Source organism: Thamnophis sirtalis, unplaced genomic scaffold, assembly GCF_051295495.1.
Source record: "Thamnophis sirtalis isolate CommonGarterSnake01/CBP01778 unplaced genomic scaffold, rThaSir2_p1.2 scaffold_1, whole genome shotgun sequence".
NCBI lineage: Eukaryota > Metazoa > Chordata > Lepidosauria > Squamata > Natricidae > Thamnophis > Thamnophis sirtalis.
The window spans coordinates 174,543,755-174,551,391 of NW_028261381.1; positions in this window are offsets into that span (position 1 = coordinate 174,543,755).

The following is a 7,637-nucleotide window of genomic DNA, read 5'->3' on the forward strand; positions in this document are numbered from 1 at the left end:
TGCGGCGGCCCCAAATTGTTAGAAGAGTAAAAAAAACACCAGGCACTTTTAATCATATGTGGTGGACGTGCAACGAGGCCAAAAGATACTGGAAAATGATTCAATCATGGTTGGAACAAATGGCGGGGGACCAAATTTTGTTTAAACCAGAAATTTTTCTCCTAGGCATAATACTGGAAGGGTTTAAGAAAAATGTACTCTATCTAATTATACATATACTGAGCCGAGGTGGCGCAGTGGTTAGAGTGCTGTACTGCAGGCCACTTCAGCTGACTGTTAGCTGTAGTTCGGCGGTTCAAATCTCACCGGCTCAGGGTTGACTCAGCCTTCCATCCTTCCGAGGTGGGTAAAATGAGGACCCGGATTGTGTGGGGGCGATGTGCTGACTCTGTAAACCGCATAACTTTTGCGCAGTATTGGAAAAAAGAAAATGCACCATCAGAGCTAGATAAAACCAGAAAAGTGTTGGCCTGTGCGGAAGCTGATAGGCTCACTCTTGAACTTAAAAATAAAAGGGAATCAGAATATTTTTGAAGTCTGGAACAGATTTTTTAAAAAAATAATCTTTATTGGTTATACATTTTTTTTTAATAAGACATACAAATACAGCTTTAAACATACAAACCCTCTCCCCCCCGCCCCCGGGTGACAGTCATTCACAGCCCAACATTTTTTTTCTTCCTCATTGTTTAGTCTCTAACCAGCATCTTCTTGTTACAAAATTCAGGGATCTATTACAATACCCACGTGGAACAGATTTTATGATTGGTATAAGACAAAGTGACAAAAACGGGAACAAACTGTATATATTGTGATTGGACAGGAGGCTAGATAATGCACTAAGTAGGCTAATAGTTAATGGTGGAGACTAATTGTGTATAATGTGAATGTATGGTCACTTCAACTCTGCGGTACTGCATTGTTTTAAATGTAAAAAAAAATAAAAATATATTTCAAAAGAATGCAGGAATGAACTAATTGTCTCTGCTGCAAACTCCACTCCCCTGTCGTTCCTCTTTTATTTCCTCTGGGAGGGGCCATTCATCGTCCACCTGTGGCCTTACTCCCAAGTCGACCCTTGTTCCTTAGCTCTTCCCTTCGTCTGGCAGTTCTGCGTATGGGCACACTGGGAACAGGCTCCAGATGTTTGTCTGCCCCATTGATCTCTGACTCCGAAGGCAGCTGATAACTGGCATATGGCTCTGGCCCCCTCTCTGCCTCCGACACAGAGCCCTCATCAGAGCCTTCCCCAGACTCCAGGACTGGCCCAGGTTCCTCCCCAACCTCCTCACTGTCCGAATCTGTTGCTAGCTCTGCTGGCGGGCTACAACAGTTCCTTCATCCCGCCGGTTCTTTCGGGCCACAGCACCATGTTCCTCACTTAACAACTGCGATGATTCACTGAACACTTGGCTGTGGCGAGAATGTTAGTTAAATGGGGCAAAACTCACTTAACAACTCTCTCGCTTAGCAACAGAAATTGTGGGCTCAGTCGTAAGTTGAGGACTACCTGTACAGAAGAATCTAGTCCGCTGTCAGCTCTCAACTGGTGCTGGATAAGAGTTCACAGAATTCCAGAGGAGTTAAACTTAGACCTCTGATGGGAATACAAGGACTCTAGGCTAATTCCTCTCTTGACTCCGCCCTCTCTTGCCTCTGCCGGTGTTTCTCCTACAATATCATCACCAGGAAATAGGACAGAAATGGTGATTTGGAGGCAGGTTTGAGAGCCAATGCAGTTAGTCCTTGATTTAGGACCGCAATTGAGCCCAAGAACTCTGTTGCTAAACAAGACAGTTGTTAAGTGAATTTTGCCGCATTTATGACCTTTCAGTTGTCATCATGTTGCTCTTCTCATTAAGTTGTTTAAGAAAGGTGGGAGATGAAGTTCAGCATATCTAGAGGGTTACAAGTCAGAGGTGATGACAGTTTATTTACAAAGCACAATGTTTGGCTTTAGCAGGAGAACAGAATAACCGAGTTGGAAGGGACCTTGGAGGTCTTCTAGTCCAACCTCCTGCTTAGGTAGGAAACCCTACACCACTTCAGACAAATGGTTGTCCAGTCTCTTCTTAAAAACCTCCAGTGATGGAGAATTCACAACTTCTGGAGGCAACTTCTGTTCCACTGGTTAATTGCCTCCACTATTAAGAAGTTTCTCCTTAATTCTAAGTTGTTTCTCTCCTTGATAAGTTTCCATCTGTTGCTTCTTGCCCTGCCTTCAGGTGCTTTGGATGTCAAAAGCCGGCCAATCATGTGATTCGCTTAACAACCGGGGGTGATTCGCTTAACAACTGTGGCCAAAAAAAGTTATAAAATTGGGGGGGGGTGACTCATTTAACAACTGCCTCACTTAGTCAAGTCAACTTCCTCTTCAACCCAAAGGCAGGGATCTGTGTCTCCCAGAAGTGGAGAAAAGGCTTATCGTGAGGCATTGTTAACTTTCTGGTTGAAAGAGCAGAAACGGAGGGAGCCCTGGGAAGAAACCGTCAACTTTCCAAGGAAAAGAAAAACGGTTTCTGCCTTCGGCCCCTTTGCTTTCGAACACAAGGCTGTGAAACTTCTTTGGGGTCACTGTCACTCAAGCCTTTGGGTGATGCTGGGAGCTGCCCAGAAAGCAGATGGAGGGAAATTAGAAAGCAAAGGGGGACAGTTTCTTCTCTCTCTTCTTTCTTTCTTTCTTTCTTTCCTTCTGCTCTACTTTCCTTCCTTCCTACTTTCTTTCTTCTTTATTTTTCTTTCTTCTTCTTACTTTTTCTTCCACTCTCTTCTCTCATTCTTTCTTCTTTCTCACATTTTTCTTTCTCTCTCTCTTTCTCTCTCTGTTATTCTCTCTTTCTTTCACTGTTTCTTTTCTTTCTTTCCTTCCTTTTTCTTTCTTTCTCTTTCCTTCCTTCTTTTTTCTTTTTCTTTCTTTTTCTTTCTCTTTCTTTCTTTCCTTCCTCTTTTTCCTTTTTCTTTCTTTTTCTTTCTTTCTTTTTCTTTCTTTTCTTTCTTTCTTTCTTTCTCTTTCTTTCTTTTCTTTCTTTTTCTTTCACTCTCTTCTCTCATTCCTTTTTCTCTCTCTGTCTTTCTTTCATTTTTCTTTTTCTCTCTCCCTTATTCTCTCTTTCTCTTTCTCTCTTTCTTTCACTCTGTTTCTTTCTTTCTTTTTCTCCCTCCCTTTCTTTCCCTTCCCTGCTTGCTGTCTTCTTTCCTTCCTTCTCCTTTTCATTTCTCCCTCCGCTTTTCTCTCTTCCATTCTCCCTTCCTTCCTGCTTGCCTGCCTTCCTTCTTTCTTTCTCGTTCTTTCCCTTCCTCTCTTTCCTATTTTCTTCCATTTCCTTCCATCCGTTCTTTCTCCTTTCTTCCCTCCCCTTCTCTTTTTGTCCTTCGTCTCTTCCTCCATTTCCTTTCTCCTTTTCCTTTTCCTTTCTTTCACTTCTTTCCTTCCTTCCTTCCTTCCTTCCTTCCTTCCTTCCCTTCCTTCCTTCCTTCCTTCCTCTAGCACCAGGGACTCCAAAGCCAGCGAGGAGCTGAGGAGGAAGGCTTTCTCCAGTGCCCGTCTCCATGTGAGACCTTGGCGGTGGCTGGGCCACTTAATCCCTCTAACCTGGAGGTGCAGCTCCAATTTCAGATTCACCACAGACGTGCAAATTTTAACCCTCCTTTCTAATCCTCGCCAAGCCCCAAATCCCAGCCTGGGCTGGAAAACATCAAATCAGCTTCAGGTGGAGTGGAGGCCACCATCTGTCTGCCCGGCTCTGCCTGGTAAACACTGCTAATGGCCACATTAGTGTCTCTATAGTAACCACGGAAGGCGGCCACAGCCGGGCAGGAGTGCTCGCTGATGGTGCCCAGGCTCTCTGAGGCCCCCGGGTGGGCATGGGCATGGGGCATGCGGTGGGCAGCCACAGCTGGGCTTCTGCGGGCATCCCTGCCCATTTCTCAACATCTAGATTCGCCAATGGAAGAGAACATTTGTTTCCCAGGGTGGAATTGTTGGGGCCCTTGGTGTTCTCTGGCCTGGGTGGTTTTCTTGTAGACATTCCATGAGCTGACAAGGGAACATCATCAGTGCTAGAAAGGAGTGGGGTTTGGGCAGAGGAGGAGGAGGAAGAAGAGGGAGAGGGAGGAGGAAGAGGAGGAAGAGGAGGAAGAGGAGGAGGAAGAGAAGGAGAAAAAGGAAAAGGAGGAGAGAGACAAAAAGGGAAAGGAAGGGAAAGGGGTAGAAGAGGAGGCAGAGGAAGAGGAGGAGGAAGAAGAGGAAGAGGAGGAGGAGGAGGAAGAGGAGGAGGAGGAGGAAGAGGAAGAGAAGCAGGAGGAGGAAGAGGAAGAGGAGGAAGAGGAGGAGGAGGAGGAAGAGGAGGAAGAGGAGGAAGAGGAGGAAGAGGAGGAAGAGGAGAAGGAAGAGAAGGAGAAAAAGGAAAAGGAAGAGAGAGACAAAAAGGGAAAGGAAGGGAAAGGAAAGGGGTGGAAGAGGAGGCAGAGGAGGAGGAAGAGGAAGAGAAGGAGGAGGAGGAAGAGAAGAGGAGGAAGAGGAGGAGGAAGGTGGGAGGAGGATGAAGAAGAGAAGGAAGAGGAGGCAGAGAAGGATGAAGAGAAAGAGGAAGAGGAAGAAGAGCAGGAAGAGGAAGAAGAAAAAGAGGAAGAAGAGGAAGAGGAAGAGGAGGAAGAAGAGGAGGAAAACGAAGAAAAAAGAAGAAGGGAGAGGAGGAAGAGAAGGAGAAAAGGAGAAGGAGAATGGGAGAGAGAGATAAAAAGGGAAAGGAAGGGAAGGGAAAGAGGTGGAAGAGGAGGTGGCAGAGAAGGAGGAAGAAAAAAAGAAGGCCGAGGAGGAGGAGGAAGAGGAAGAGGAGGAAGGAGAGGAAGAGGAGGAAGAGGAGGAAGAGGAGGAAGAGGAGGAAGAGGAGGAAGAGGAAATGAAGAAGAGGAGGAGGAGGAGGAGGAGGAGGAGGAGGAGGAGGAGAAAGAGGAAGAGGAGGATGGGGGGAGAGGATTGTCGGGCCCTTGGTGCTCCTTGAGCTTGGTGGTTTTCTTGCAGACATTTCATGACCCAACTAGGGAACATCATCAGTGCTAGAAGTAGAGCTAGTATTCAGCCAGTTCTGACAATTTCTGGAGAACTAGCAATGGAAATTTTGAGAGTGGGGAGGGAATGGGGATTTTGCAGTATCCTTCCCTTGCCGCGCCCGCTAAGCCATGCCCACAGAACAGGTAGTAAAAAAATTTTTTTGAATCCCACCGCTGGGTAGAAGGGAGTCGAATTTGTGGAGAGGAGGAGATCCTTAGTATTCTTTGAGCTTGATGATTTTCTTGCAGACGTTTCATGACCCAACTAGGTAACATAATCAGTGGTAGAAGGTAGTGGGGTTTGTGGAGAGGAGGAGGAGTGTGGCGTCCTTGATGCTCTCTGAGCTTGATTGTTTTCTGGCAGATGTTTTATGACCCAAATAGGTAACATCATCAGAGCTAGAAGTGAGGTTTGGGGAGGGGGCAAGGAGGAGGAGGAGGAGAAGAAGAGGAGGAAGAAGAGGAAGAGGAAGAAGAAAAAGAAGAAGGGGGAGGAGGAGGAGGAGGAGGAAGAGAAAGAGGAAGAGGAGGAGGAAGAGAAGGATGAAGAAGAGGAGAAAGAGGAAGAGAAGGAGGAGGAAGATTTATTCATTCATTCATTCATTCATTCATTCATTCATTCATTCATTCATTTATTTATTTATTTATTTATTTATTTATTTATTTATTGGTCTTGTATGCCGCCCACTCCCGAAGGACTCCGGGTGGCTTACAATAAACAGAGGAAGGGGATAAATAGACAGACAGACAAACAACAGTTTAAAATACGCAACATTCAGAGTTACAGTGGGGCTGGCTATTTCAACAGCCCCCCAGCCTGCCGGAGCAGCCAGATCTTTGCGGAAGGCCGGGAGGGTAGTAAGGGTCCGGATCTCCACGGGGAGCTCGTTCCAGACGGCTGGAGCTGCAACAGAGAAGGCTCTCCCCTGGGGAGTCGCCAGCCGACATTGGCTGGCAGATGGAATCCGGAGGAGGCCTAACCTGTGAGATCTGATCGGTCTAAGGGAGGTAAGAGAAGGAGAAGGAGGAGAAAGAAGAAGAAAAATAAGAGGAGGATGAAGAGGAAGAGGAAGAAGAAAAAAGAGGAAGAATAGGAGAAAGAAGAGGAGGAAGAGAAGGAGATGGAAGAGGAGGAAGAGGAAGAGAAGGAGAAGGAGAAGAAGATGAAAAAGAAGAGGATGAAGAGGAGGAGGAGGAGGAGGGAGGAGGAGGAGGAGGAGGAGGAGGAGGAGGAGGAGGAGGAGGACAATGACTGTGGGGTCCTTGGTGCCCTCTGAGCTTGGTGGTTTTCTTGTAGCTGTTTCATTACCCAACCAAGTAACACCATCAGTGCTAGAATGGAGTAGGGTTTGCTCTCCGTGTATAAACCTTTTGGAAACAGCCTCCCAGGGGGGGTCCTGGGCTTTGTCATTTATAACCTCCTTAGGGAGCGTCTGACAAACCAAATCGAGGCCAGATTGCCGAGTGTCCGAAGTGCCGCCCGTTGACTGCAGGCGGGGCAACCGTCGTAACTTTGAATCTGGGTTGCAAGTACCCCAATGATGTGTCCAGTGGAGGATTATTTCCTGTATCCATGAAGGAACCTCTTGGTACAAGGAAGGATTGACCAGAGAGCATAGAAATATTTGCGGACTGTTCTAAGACCCCTTTTGTGACCTTCTAACCATCAATGTCCAGGGGAGAAGGAAGCCTGATTCACTTAACAACCGCGTTGCTCGCTGAACCACTGCAGTGATTCCCTTAACCACCGCAGCCAGAGCGATTGTAACAGGGGGCGAAACTCGGCAAACAACCGCCTTGCTTAGCAACAGAAACGTTGGTCTTCGGTTGTGGTCGTAAGTCAAGGACTGCCCGTCATTATATATTGATGCCAGCCTTCAAGAAGCCGATCTCTCTATTTTTTTTTCTCTTCCCTTTCTCCAATCCCTTGTTTCTTTTTTTCCCCCTTCTTTGTTTTGAGCTGGCTTTTCCGTCTCTAAGCCTGATGCCGCATCCCGTCTCATTTGGAGTTGAAAGAGGCTGCTAACGTAGACGATAATCATTCACGGGGAGGATTAAAAACCGCTCCGATTAAATAATAAAGGCGGGGAACGAGGGGAGGCAGAGGCCCCCCCTCCCTCCCCGGCCTCTGTCTCCAACGTTTCTAGGTTATGCGGGATTTTATAAAGAGCCCCGAATTATCTGTTTTGTGAGCCTTTTCATCTTCCAGGCTAAAAGATCTCGGTGGGACCAAAATAGGGATACAGCTGAACTGTTTATCCCTCATTCCTTTCTCTGGTTTTACTCTCCGCAATCTTTCTAGTTATTTATTATTTGTTATTTCTCTAGTTATTTCGCTAGTTATTTTGCTAGTTAGTTAAGTTAGCTATGTATGTATGTATGTGCGTGTGTGTGTGTATGTATGTATGTATGTATGTATGTTTATATTTATTACAGTAGATTATTTATTTATTCATTTATTTATTAGATACTACCTGATAAACTGGTATTTATTTATAGGGGGGAAATGTCCAGACCAAACGTAATTTCTGATTTTGGGTTTTCCCCCTTACCAGAGGGAGCCCCCTTGTGGAGTACTGTGGAGC